Genomic DNA, 14,039 nt, shown 5'->3' with positions numbered 1-14,039 from the left:
TTTACCCCTCTCTCTGCCCACACTCAAGCTGGGAGCTGCAGTGTGGTATCAACACCCCAGACCTTATTTTCTCCTGCTCAACATGGAATGGTAGCTCTCATTTTTGTGCAGAAGTTCGAGATATTTGATTGGAAAATGGCACATACAAAATTCTTACTTTTTTTAATCACTATATGATGTTATAATTATCTTAGGGAAAAAAAAAAGATTCTATTTTGTATGACAAATATATATTCTACACAGATGTAGATATAGGCACACCCTATAGTGATATTATAGTTATATATGGTACAAGATCAAGTGTCTTATGTTAATTTTCTGTCAGAGTTCCTCCACTGACATCACCAAAGCTCTATTCTTTAAAGATTTTCTTCTTTTCCTTCTTACACATGAAGAATGAAGGCAAATCCAAAATTAACCCAAAAACCACTGGAAATTTTCCCTCTATTTATTACTTAATATTAAAAAAGTTGATTTTTTTCAACATCTGGACATAAAATTCCGTAAATATTTCCGTATTACTTTGATTTTGAGAGATTAATGTCCAGAAAAGTTCCTCAAGTGAAAGCTATCTCAGTGATCTTAAATATTTTAGTATCCTAAGCTAGAATTTCTGCAATCTCTTCTTCAGTAAGAATACAAAGGGAGGTATCAGAAAAATAATTCACAAAATACATTAGGCAAATACATCAAACTAGTCCCAACACATGCCCTTAAAATACCGTAGCTGAACTAGAATGGTTGAGCATTAAAAATAACAAATTTCCTACTATTCTAGCATAATATTTATTGCACCTACTGTCACAGAATTTCCCACTTTTCTAATTCATTTCTTTTACCTTAGAAAGTCACTGAGATGAAAATGGGACTCTTTCACCCACATCCTAAAGGTTGATAATTTTTTTAGAAATACACATTTTGGGGGAAAAAAGAACCATTTCCTCATAATGGAAAATACTACAGTTCTATATACTATCCAAATGGAAAATATCAAGATTTTTTTTTACTGTGAAATTGCCATGCATCCATAATGGCATCAAAACACCAAGAGAAATTAAATATGCAGACCACAGCTAGAACATACTGAGAAATTTTAAAAAATTAACTCAAGGGCAGATGCTTAAACAGAACATGGTCCAAAACCAAATAGTTTGGGCCAGGTCCCTGTTAACTGTAAGTATTCTAATTACTGAGATGATGTTTCAAATGAATGTAAGCCACTTTGGCTGAGGTACAATTCCTAAATGTTGCATAATTTTATTTTGCCTTTTTGCATCTACAACAAACAGTCACCAGTAAAGAAAATTCTACCAAGAAGTATTAAGTAAAAAATTCCTAGTGCAGGAAGAATAGCATATGCTTTGTGGTACTCAGTCTGGAGCACTGGTCTCAAGTTTAGGACCAAATGCCACAGTTATTCTCTGCATTCCATCACCTTCTCCCTTTCTTTCATCTCCTTTTTTTTCCCCACTTTTATTTCGGTTTGACTTTTGTTTTCTGGCCAAATAATTTACCATAGCAAGGAACCACAAGAGCTGCATTGTTCTCAACCAGTAAATAGCACGGCCAAATCCAGAAGGTCAGCTGGGATTCCAGGTGGTCCCTGACACAGCCCCACAGCCCAGCACAACAGGGTTTGAACCCAGAGGGAAGGACCTGCTCCTACTCATGGCCCTGTGTTTTCACAAAAGCTGCAGAGTTCTTCTTCAGATTGCCAGAAAAGCTCTGGTTCTCTGCTCCAGCACGGCAGGAAAGTGTTTCTCACCCACAGACACTGAATTAATTCAGCTGCTTAGACAACCAACAGGAACAGATCTTCTGGGCACCAGGGAAACGTACTCTTCTACTACAGGTGGGCAGTCAATACAGAATTCACTTACAAATGAATATGTAACCCAGGAAATAGTGCCCACAACACTGGCCTAACTACATGTTCACACAGCTTATAAATGGTCACTAATTTTGTCCGTTGCCACTGAGACCTGACTGCTGATATCCATACATGTCAACAGGAGCAAGAGAAACAGAGAAAGAAATCACTTTCATGGCTATTGTGAGATGATGTTAATCTCCCTCCAGAATGTTATCTGTCAGTCCACTAATTTATGAAATCCATTCTTGATGAAGTTACAGTTTCCCGAGATCTTGGATATCTTAGTTCAGCCCTCTTTTACTTCTGAGTCCTAACAGAATTCTTGTTTTCAAAAGAAACTTCTTAAAATGTTCTATAAGCCTTTGAGAAGTAGTTTTAATAACAGTATTTTACGTGGTATTGAGAATCATGGAAAGAAAATTACTATTCAGCAAGAAAAATTAATATCTGGCACATTACCAGAAAGCCCACTGCAGGACCTGTGCAAGGTAATTTGGCACAATATTCCTTCTGGCTGGAAGGGTTGATGGGCTCTCTCACTAATGAAGGCACATGGATGGTGTGACACCTTGCAAAGAATTCTGTACTGACAGAAATCTGCAAGCCAATAAACCACCAAAAAATGTCACTCTTCAGTTTTCGCATTGTCCCCTTTGTAGAACTTTACAGAGCAGAATAGCAGCCAAATTCTTGTCTGACTCATCTCATTTCCTATTGGGATTTAATAATCTAATCTAATGCTTTATTTTGATTTTCAAGTGTCAGCCTGAAATGGGTTCAGCCCTCTTAAAAGTGGATGAGTCCACAAACATTAAAATAGATAAATCATATCACAACTTGAAAATTTGATTCAGCTTTCTTATATTATTGGTCTGCATCAGAATTTGCTATTTTCTATTCTCATAACACATCAGCAGCAATTGCTTCATAATCTGGAAACACAAGATATTTTGTGAATTTTGCAGAAAAATTACCAGAACTGATATGTGTACTTGACAAAAGTGAGATAGTCACTGTATGCAAACTCTAACTCTGCATCTAAAAAATTTAGTTAATTGGGGTATTTTTAGTAAGTTACTTCCACAAATGAAAGTAAAGTTAAAAAAAAATTATATTAAAAAGTAAGCACTCAACCATTTTCCTGCATAATGTAAAAAGCCTTGATCTTGTATGCTCTGAGTGGTCAGTTACATTCTCTAACTACTTTTCCTTAAGTAAAAGAATATATGATCACTTGATTTTTCTTATTGCAAGGAAATAAAGTTTTTTATTCCACATAATTTTATCAAATTTTAATCAAGGTAGATTTTTTTCCACATTTAACACTTCAAAGTGAATTTTTCCGAGAGTGCATACGCTTCAGATAAAATGTATTCTCTTTTCCTAAGAATTATAAATACACATTTTACCTGGACATTAGAAACAACGTATTTTTCATAGCCAAAGAGGATCCTGTACTTTAATACCTTAGAGATAAACTAGAAATTTGGCAAGGGGGATATTAATATTATGACTTCTGCTTTTTCCTGAGAAAAAAAGTTAAAATCTGTGATCAGATTATAAAAGACTGTTTTAACACCAATATAAAGGACATGAATTATGTAGGAGCTTGAGCAACCTACATTCTGGAGTTCTCAGCTTTGGAACAAGGTTCCTTGAGTCTTTTGAGGTCTTATAACATATGGGTGTGCATTAAACTCTCTCTTCAACACCTGTGCTCAGCAGTACAACAGTGGCAGAGTGCCACGAGTGTTCATGTCATGGTGACTCCTCTCTAATTGTAGATTATTTTGCAAAACAAAATAGTCACTCAGTTCACTTGTCTGTTACAAATGCCATTTTCTTTTCTCTTTCACACAACTTTCTTTCCAGAAAGGTGTGCTAAGAGACTCTCAAATGTCTATCCAAGAGATAAAACATAACCTTCCAGAAATCTTAATACATAATTCCTCTTGACTTTGTTACTATACTGCTGTAATATTCCTTTACTAAGAGATTCTGATTTTCTTTGCTTCTACTAAAACTACATGTCACTAGGCAGAGTGAAATTTGCACTTTTGGAGTGCACAACACTTGAGGAAGATCAAGACCACGGCAGCAGACGTTTCCCTCAGATAAGATCAATATCAAGGATCCTCTGGAGCCCTGGCAGCATTTTAGTGTGGCTGTTCATGGTTGCCAAGAGAAGTATGAGGGAAGCATTCTCTTGGAGAGCAAATTCAGTGCAGTTTGTAACTCACTCTCCTGGTACATGAGAATATTTTGCCCTCTTTCAGCCAGAGCCAGAATCAACACCAACAAACTGGTAGGGAAAAACTGTGTGATAGTGTCCAAGGGGTGGAAAGCAGGGGAAAAAATCTGTCCCATAAAAGGCCTTCCTGAATACCACAATTTATTATGAATGTCATTACTTATAATCTATAATACTTTTCTGTCAGAAAAATTATATTAACATTTTTGAATCTACAGTTCTACCTGATCTATGCAAAATACATATGCCTGATTTTGATAACTTGATGAACTCATTTTAACAGCTGAAGAGCTGCTGTCATTTCATCTGAATTTACTGAATTTTAAATAATTATTTGTAATGCTATGAATTCTATAGCTTTGCAATGTAATTCAATTCAAATATATCCTGATGTTTCAGAGTGAATACAGCACAACCCTTCACATCCAACAGTCCCAAAGAGGGCAGAGAGAACAAACCCCTCATAGGAAAATTTTTCCCCAGCATCTCATATTTTGTTGGAGTAAACTCACATGATTAATCTGACTAGTGCACCACAGATATTTAACTCCAACTCATTCTGACTTTTCATTCCCACAAACATCAGTGCCAACACATCCAGTGCTCTCTGGTAAATCTAATAACCTATTCATCTTTTACAGTGCATTGGTAAAATGCTAATGACAATGAGTCAGATTCTCCTTGATGTAAACCATAGATGTCTTTCTGTTAACTTAGAATCCTGCAGAGTTTCTACTTGAAAAGCATTTTCATTGCTTGTTAATGCTGGCAGAATTCAAAATATGGTGATTTGATGAAACAGCTGTTTGCATGATTAACAAATTAAATTACTTTTAGTGTATGTTAGCCTACAAAGGGACACTTGTGAAGAAATTTGTGAGTGTTAATTTAAATGAAATAAGTCACTCTTACAGCAGACATCCCACATCAATTCTCATAAATCCAGAATATCATGTAGGTCCTCCAAGTATCATACCCAGCTCACCAGAAAACACTGAAGTAGAGAACATTGCATCAAATCAGCTTTTTAGAAATCTGTTTCTAAAATTTGGTCAACACTGTTCCCAGAGGGACATGTTTTTAATGCTCAGGTGCTATTCAGCTGAAGTTCATTATGTTTTATGTTTGCTTCCCTTCACTATTCAGTGAAGAACCAACCATTACAGAAATGCTTCCTAGTGAACTACTTTTAGCCATTTTTCTCACAACATCCAACAGTTTTCCCCTAATACAGGCTTAAATTACAAAACACAAAATTACACAGACTTTCTAGGAGAAAAGGGTCTTTAAGAAAAAGCAGAAAGCAGAGAAGCCACCTTGGAAACAAGATAAAAGAAATTTCTTCATTTCCATCTCACCAACTCATGTCATTGACATGTAAACAGATAGAAGCAAACCAGGAATGATTCTTTTTTCCCCCCCACTTACTGTCCAATCTTGCAGATGAACAACAACCACCACTACGCCCAGCACCTTCCCAGACCACGCAAACACCATCGCACAGACACTTCATGGAACACCCTCGTAGCTACCAAACTTCTCATGGGGATACGTGAGGCTGTTCAGAGCCAACACAGTTTAAAGAAGTCTTCCCTCAGCACAATAACCAGCTACTGCCCGGGACCATCTTGAGGAGTCACGAAGTTGGGTGGAATAAACAAGTAATGACAAGTTAAAGGTAGTAGCCACTTACTTTTTCCAGACACGGTGAAAGCCAACTCGATCACCTATCTCTCTTCACCAAAAATAATTAACCCCACCTTAGCCTCACTTACTTAAACAGTGCTTTGAAAGCCCAGGTGGTTCTGATTTAAATGGGCTAAGTGAGCCCTGGCAACCCACACAGCACAGCTGTGAGCAGGGTAACCCCAGCAGAGGCAATGAGGAGCAGCTGGGCTTAGAAACAGGATTATAACCTTTCCACTGGCACAGCTGGACCAGAAAGAACAGACACATTTACATCTGAAAGACAGACAATCATTCTTAAATGAAGAATCAATACTGTGTGCATTGCTGATGTGGTCATCCAATTCTCAGTCGGCCACTCACTACATATTTGTTAAATAAAATCAAAAATTCAACCTAAACTTTTCTCTATTACACCTATAGTGTCAACCAAGCAATCTTTTAACTGCTCCATGTCTTAAAATTCAAGCACATATTGTATGTACCTGAGTGAAACTTAAAGTATTGACAAGCAACATTTATTTTGCTTCCTTCCACACAAATGTGAACTGTAAGCTTTCAAGCATACAGCATTGAGTGTAGAACAGTATAATTAAGAACTATATATTAGAAACGAAATTATTTTTGTGATCTCATATTAATTCTCTTTCTTGTGTTATTCAGTTTGTATTAGTCTGGTTATTTAACAACTCAATCTCATGGACAATTAAACAATACTCACAGAGGTATACAAATGTCCAACCCAATCAGTTCCACCTTATTAAACTCTTCTTTCATTGTTTTGCTGCATCCTGAATTACACAGTCAATACGGTCTCCTCAATAGGGCTACACTTCTGAACACATTTTAGAAATAAAATCTCAAACTTGATAGATTTCACTATCAGAATAAACTGCAGCTGCTCTTTTAAGTGTAAAGCAAGATTTTTAGTTGTTTAGGGGTTTTTTTCCCAAGAACTTCCACAGTCTTTGCTTATTCTATTTCTGCAATGTTTTAAAAATTGCAGAAATAGAATTCTTGAAATCATCGCTGTCACCTCAGAGGTATAAGAGTTTATGGTAAAACACAAACTCACAATCTCCCTAGCGTCAGCTGCTGTAGCAAAGTTATTTACTGCACTATATGGAAGCAGTAATCTTGTTTTCCATATTCCTGTTGAAAGCTTGTGACACTCACTGTCTTCCCAACCACCATGCCATGTCATGCAAGTCAGCATGAAAACCATCACAACACCTTGACAGCAACACAAACATTGATTCTTTCCAAAGGTAACAGCAGACAAAGAAGACAACTTTCACTTTCCTTCAGAAAAGCCATAATTTCTTTTAGTTTCTGTCATTCCTATGGCAGAGACAGACACTCTCTTATTATACATTTATGTTGGCATTTCTGAATGATGCATCTCAGCATGAACTACATCTGGGAATGGTACTTCAAATGAAATATCTTTGGCCATCACAAAAGAATAGGTTAAAACCCAAGGAACTTAAAAGCTAGTTTCTCTTTTCGTTATGGGCAAAGGGTTGTTTTTCTAAATTATTATAAGAACAATATCTAATCTCCTGATATTCTTTATTTTGGGGAAAATCACCTAAATTTCTAAAACAAGAAACACACAGCACAAAGCCAAATTAAATTCTTTATAACTTCTCCGACATTCCTCTCATTTTGTGCAGTAGATGAATGATCTGAAATTTGTCAAAGGAAAGGTATAACTCTCATATTTTGTTATAGCAGCATACATCAGTGACAGGTCATGCCTCTTTGCAATAGAGACCTTTAAGTGATACTAAATGAAACTATTATACACATACCATATTTCAAGTGACTGCCAACATTAATGCATTGTTTCAGTAATAACCATGAATCTACTGTGACATATTTGGGCTATTTCTCTGTGTAGTTATAATAAACTTTTGTCCAAGAGCATTTAAGACTGTAGTTCTCATTATCCTTGTTGTGTGACCTAGAAGGGTCCTTGGCAATCAAAATTCTGACACAGAAGTTCACAGTTCAAATCTGCCTTTCAAGTTGTCCCTTGAGACTACTTGTACTGATCCCAAGTCTTTTCTGACAGCTGTGTTGAGGTTCCCTGATTATAAATTCCTATCTTCTAATCTTTTCACTGGAAAGAGCAGCTGCAAATAATGGCAAGTTAATTGCAGCATATGACACAAATTCGAATAAATGCTTTAAAAGATTTGCAATCTATGCTTAAAAGAACAATTTGGTGGCAATAATTTCAGTGTAAATCTCCAAGTGCTGAAGGGGTTTAAGTTGTTCCTAAACAGTGCAGCAAAAGAAAAAAAATTGAAGTATGTTTTATGGGATATAGGTCTCAGTAATTGTCATGGCATGACAGGGTTTTTGCTACACCAGTGAAAATGAAATTGTTCCACACGCAACCTGGCAGCCAATACACAGCTCACTCATGGAAGGAGACCAAATCAAACTAACAACAACCTACTGTTAATATATTTCATTATTTTCCTTAGCTATGGGACTACAAAGGTGTGTGATGTTTGAAGAAAAGAAGGTTATAATGTGGTACAATAAGGCAGAAAAACAGAAAAAACCTTGCCTGTACTGACTGGAAACATAATAGAAGCTATTCAAACCTATTGTAGTTATTTGCACTTGCAATTATTTTCAAGTAAGCTATGAGAACTGTAATAGAGACCTGTCAGCTGCTCTCCTACCTCATGATCAGACACATCAGATCTCATAAACTAAGAAAATGCAAGAATAGATGGGTGTGTGCATAAAAGAAGAATGATGCACACTTTTAGAGGAGGTGACATTTCAATGCCTAGAGAAGGACCAAACCAATGGCCCACCAAGGAGCCATTAGGATGATCCAGCCTGACTTGATCCATAACATACCTTAAAGGATTGCCCCCAGTAGTTTATGCATCAACCACACAACATTTATTTAGTGATAGAGAACCCCTGAAACCTTTGAGAAATTCCATTTCTCTTTATAGGATCTTGCTATATACCATTTCCTGCTACATTAAAGAACTCAACTTAGAGCTAGCAATTTTCTCTGTAAAGATGAGATAAACTTTAACCAGCTCACCTTAACCTTCGTTCTGTTAACTACATTGAGATCTTCAGCCTCTTATAAGCACTTTTTCAAGCCTCAGACAAATTCTTGTCTCTCTTCTGTTGATCCCTTTACAATTATCCAGCCAAAGATATTTCAGATAAATATTTAAGGAAAGGAGCAGACATGGTAACTTGATTATTGGACTTTTACAACATTTTAAAGAACATATGCTATGGATTCATTCTCTAAATTATAGCATGCTTTACTGTAGGAATTTAAGTTTCAGACCTAATATTACATATCTTTGTAGCTCTTTAGGTTTTTCTGTCTTAATGTTAAAAAGTAAAATGAATAATGGACATTGGGCTGCTTTTCAACAAACAAGACTGAGGATAAGGGTAAAGTTTTAAGGGCTTAAAGCAGTTCTTAGTTCTTCAGCAAAATGTACACCTGAAACCAATTTTTGTAATTTCTGTAGCATATTTTTAAGTTATTCAGAAACTTCTGATAGCAATATCAACTGATGTGTAGGTGAACTAACCCAGATTACAGTCAAAAGCAAAAGTACACCAAAATCACCCTGTTTAATGACCTTTTCGACGGTCTTTCAATGGCACCCACGCTTTCTTCTGCTACATAAGAAAGAAATGGATATTATTTTTTCCCTCAAATCTGTGAAGGGAGCCTTTGCTAGAAACTGAAGTTCTGGTCTCCAACACATCATTGCCCTGGAGGTTAAAGTAATATAAGAGGAGTCAAAACCTGTAGCAAGTAAGGGCACATTTCCCTGTTCCTGTCCTATGTGAGTGCCCAGAAAACAAACTGACCAAACTGCTGGCTTCATGAATCTCAGGTTAGCTCTTTTTAAACCAGCAGATGTACTAGACTATACAGCATGTTTCAGTCTGGCCTCACTTCCCCTCTTTTATACTCAGTATAGTTAAAAAAACCAACAAACAAACAAATCCCAAAACCACACAGCCAAAAAACCACAAACAAAAACCCCAAAACAGTGAGAAAAACAGGATGTCTTCCTCTCAAACCTTGCAATGCAAGACAGGAGACAGATGTTGACTAAAGCTATCAGGAGAGTCACACCCCCTCATTCCCCCAAGAAATGCCATGAATTTTAACACTTGGAATTGAGTAGGATGCACAATAGTAGAGAGTCTACTTGGAGGATCTCAGCCACCTCAGCCCAGTTGAACCAGGGCATCTGCCACACTGATTCATCTGCAGGTTTGGAGAGATGTTACCCAGGAGCTTGGTGGAACGGTTTGTCCAAGGTGTGTCCTCTTCAGAAAATGTACAAAACCTTTTCACTTTTATTGTCATTTAAAGGTATTTTTTGGTAACAACTTTCAGATTTTCAAAACTCCTTTCTTCTTGAAACTGTTCTGTGTGAAGCAATTTTCGTATTGTGTGATTTGAACAGCATTTTTTTAAAAAAGAAAATTTTGCTCAAGTTTGCTGAGTTGTAGATCTTCACCATAAAATTGAGATAGTTTTATGTATTTGCTTGGATGAAAGAAATAACTAAAAAGAAGCCTTTTGAAGGATCTAAACATCCTAATATGCCATTAGTAATGCAATTAGTCATAACTCCTTTATGGCCCTATGATTTCAAGGGAGCAGTGTAGGAGAAAGAAAGGTTCAGGACAATAGTGCAGCAACAGAACCTCTGTAAATTAGCAAGTATGTTTTATTAGGTAATTAGCAACTGGAAAAGTAGCACATGCAAATATTCTAATGGAATAACTCCCACTAGCATGCATTTAAATGGCATTCACAAAATAAGCCAAGAGCACCGGAGGTGTTAAAGCCTTAAAATTGCGTATTTTAGCAAAACAGAAGAATAAGGCTAATGAGTTAGGTGTATATTATTCTTATATGCTTATAATAATCCCTTAGCTAGCAAGTTTTAATTTTTTTTTCAAGGCGTTATAAAAATTACTAGAATAAGTATTAGTCAGAGGTACCTTTTCAGTTATATCTTCAAATACCAGCAGGACTAATCCTCAGGTAAAATAGCAAAAGCTTAATGCTATCGTATTTCATTTCAAAGGATTTGAGCAAGGAAATAATTTCAGATTATTAAATCAGTTCATTTTAAAGGAATTTGCATGGAAAAATTGCACTTGTTACAAAAGTTTGTTGCATTTCTCATAAACACCTGGGAATCTTTCCTTAAAATTATAGGCATATTAAAGAAATTGAGTTCTAGAACTCAGCAATTAATAAGTGAGTTGTAGAGCACCACAGATGAGTTTCTTTGTGCTGACCTTCAGCAAGGAGTCATTGTGAAGTATCATCACTGCATTTATACTGTGAGTAGTGTAGGAAGACTGTGTCCCTCACACTTCATTATGCATCACTGAACTGTAACCAACTCTGACAGGTATAGAGTGTATCTCTAAATATTATGACACTCTGCTAGTGACAGCTGGAAAAGAAAAGCTGGACACAATCACAGTTCTCACATTTACTGGAAAAGATGAGCTGCCATCCACAGCAAACATATTTCAGGAAATGCTAATGAATAAATTTTTTAAAAAAAAATTTAAATGTCTCATTTCCTGACATTTTAAAATGCAGAAAAGCACCAGTTACAATTGCAGATGCTTTTACTGCCAGCAATTAGTCTTCATGTCTTCTGTGTAACATTGTCATAGAAACCACTGCTACAAAAACCAACAACCCCCTAAAAATCTAGAAAATTCAATAACCTTGCTCAATTAAAAAAAAAAACCATGGTAAAGGTCACTTGCCAAAGCAATAATGTTTGCATAATACTTGTATATGTGGATTCAAGCTTGGAATGTCACAAAAAGTATTCCAAGAGTACACTTTTGGCAAATTGAGTTTTCTCATTAACCATAAGTATTTCTAAAGTAATTTAATTAAATATTCATTTCAAAATGAGAAAATTACATTCAAGTACTGCATCTCATATAGATGACAAGTACACAAAGGAGAACTGCATCTTCCCACCACTGCTCACTTCAGCTTACAATTCCTCTTTAATTATTTTGATGAGGGTGCATTTAATTCTAAGCTTACAGTTCTGTAAGTTCAATCACTCTGTTCAAATATAAATGCTCTGAGATGTACAGACATCTACTCTTTTGTAGCTCAACAGAAGTACACTTTACCCAAAGAAATATTTTGATATTTTCCAAAACAACTTTAAAATCTCAGACATTACAATTTCTCTTACAGCCAACCAGGTGTGTGCTTCACACATCTGTTGAACTCAATGCTCTCTTAAAAGCTGCTGCTTTACTTGCATGATAAAATATAGAGATTTTCCTTAATAAAAAAAGAATATTTATTAATATTTATTTCTAAAAACAATTACTAAACCACTGTTTAATTCCAGAAACATAAGTTTTTAATGCAGCTATGCAATAAACCAGCATGCTGGAACAACCCAAATTTTTAATCATTACGAAGTGAGAAATGAGCATTCCAAAGGCTTCTATTTATGCTTTTTAATTTTTTTTTTTCCGAAATGCACTTTGGTTAGCATGGAGATACAGTTACAAAAAATTATTCAGAAGTTAAAACAATTATGGGTATGTCTCTGCTGTAACTGATTTTTGCAGAATAAGAAACAGCTTGATTTATTAGTATAAGCTAATACTATTAGTTTTATTGCTTTTACATATTTTTATTTTAAAAAAGTTTAGTCTCAGGGAGCATGTACATGACCACAAATACTTCTTTCCCATCTTACCTCAAATGTTTTCTTGTAATTTACATTATACTAAACATTCTGCCAAATCATTACATTCAATGTTTCATAGACTTTTACTCAGAACTTTCTAAAATTCATTCTTCTGGGATACCTTCTATTTTATGAATGTGTGCAGTAAAAAAAAAGAAAAATAATTTAACTGCCTAGGCTGTTCCTTTGATTATTAGGTATTTAAAAGGAGATGAATTTCCTGAAAAATTGCAATTCTGCTTTTTGGTTCTCTACTCAGAGAAGCTGAAGTTAAATGCTTGAAACTCCAATCTGACTTACTGACCTTATGAATGTCAAAACATCTCCCCTTTGAAGAAAATCAGTTCAATTTTACTAACTTATGAACATTTCCAACCAGCAGACCAGAATATGTTGACAGCACATACTATTTGGGGCATGAAGTATTTTTACTTATAGCTATTTATAATTCTGATCTGGATGCAGGGAAAAGAAATGGGATGGTTCATTTAATGTCTTCTGCAAAAGCAATGTCTAAAGGGATATTTATTAGGAATCCTTCATCTTAAGTTCCCTGCACATCCATAGAATTTCATGGGTTTTTCCTTCCTTTTCCCATTTTTCACTAAACCTTCCTGATTCCTTAGCAAGTTGAGTTGGGAGAGAATTAATAATAAAGTAACAGAGAGACAAATAAATCAAGTGTACATTAGAGGAAGCTGACAAAGTCAGTGCTGAATATTTTCCAAGACCTTCCCTTTTCTTTAAGTTCTTAATGCTAAACTTAAAATTCCCAACACAGGCTTTTCAAAAGTGTTCAGGATCCAACAAGTTGAACAAACAGGGGTAGATTAAGGTGGAAAGAAGCGAAGAGCAGAACAGTAAAAGAATGGAGGAGGATAAGAGGTAAAAATGTGAGTACAGAGATATGGAAACAGTAAGCAGGTAACACACATCTTTACTCCAATTTACTGGATATGGTGATGTATTACTGCCACATATCTGTCTTCATCTGTTAAAAAATATGATACCCACTAATGCTTAAAGGGCTTTGAGTCTTATGGTTTAAAAGTTCCTAAATAAAAATTGATCCCTGAGTCAACAAGAGCCAAGAAACAAGACTGCTAAACCCCCTGAATTTCCACTGCTTATTAATCTTTTCTATATTAATTAAACCCTACATGAGGAATATTCAATTCACTTGTTGAGTGAATTCACACAAATTCAACAAACAGCAGTAGAACATCAAGAGAGCTGGGTTTTTTCAGAGTCTATATGATAAATCTACATGCTTGACCGCTCTGAGTGTAACAACATTCTTAGCAATTAGATGGCCACACTCTCCTTAAGCAGATGGAACAGAGGTTAATGACACTTGAAACTGCCATATTAAAGGCATTTTTATGGTGACCACTTGTTTTACTCACTTCAGTGCAGAGGAAAATGGAGTCTGACAGAGATGACAGGTGACATG

The 14,039-nt window shown here is 35.7% G+C and overlaps 1 protein-coding gene across 2 annotated transcripts in view; it reads right to left on the bottom strand.

The window, feature by feature from the left end:
• The window catches only part of ATRNL1 (attractin like 1), a 428,662-nt gene that overhangs the window by 156,291 nt on the left and 258,332 nt on the right, over positions 1 to 14,039 (bottom strand). The gene's annotated exons all lie outside the window — the stretch shown is intronic.

The sequence above is a fragment of the Ammospiza caudacuta genome, chromosome 9 (assembly GCF_027887145.1).
Source record: "Ammospiza caudacuta isolate bAmmCau1 chromosome 9, bAmmCau1.pri, whole genome shotgun sequence".
Lineage (NCBI taxonomy): Eukaryota > Metazoa > Chordata > Aves > Passeriformes > Passerellidae > Ammospiza > Ammospiza caudacuta.
The sequence above is the reverse complement of the archived record's forward strand: the minus strand, read 5'-3'. Positions and strand labels throughout refer to the sequence as shown.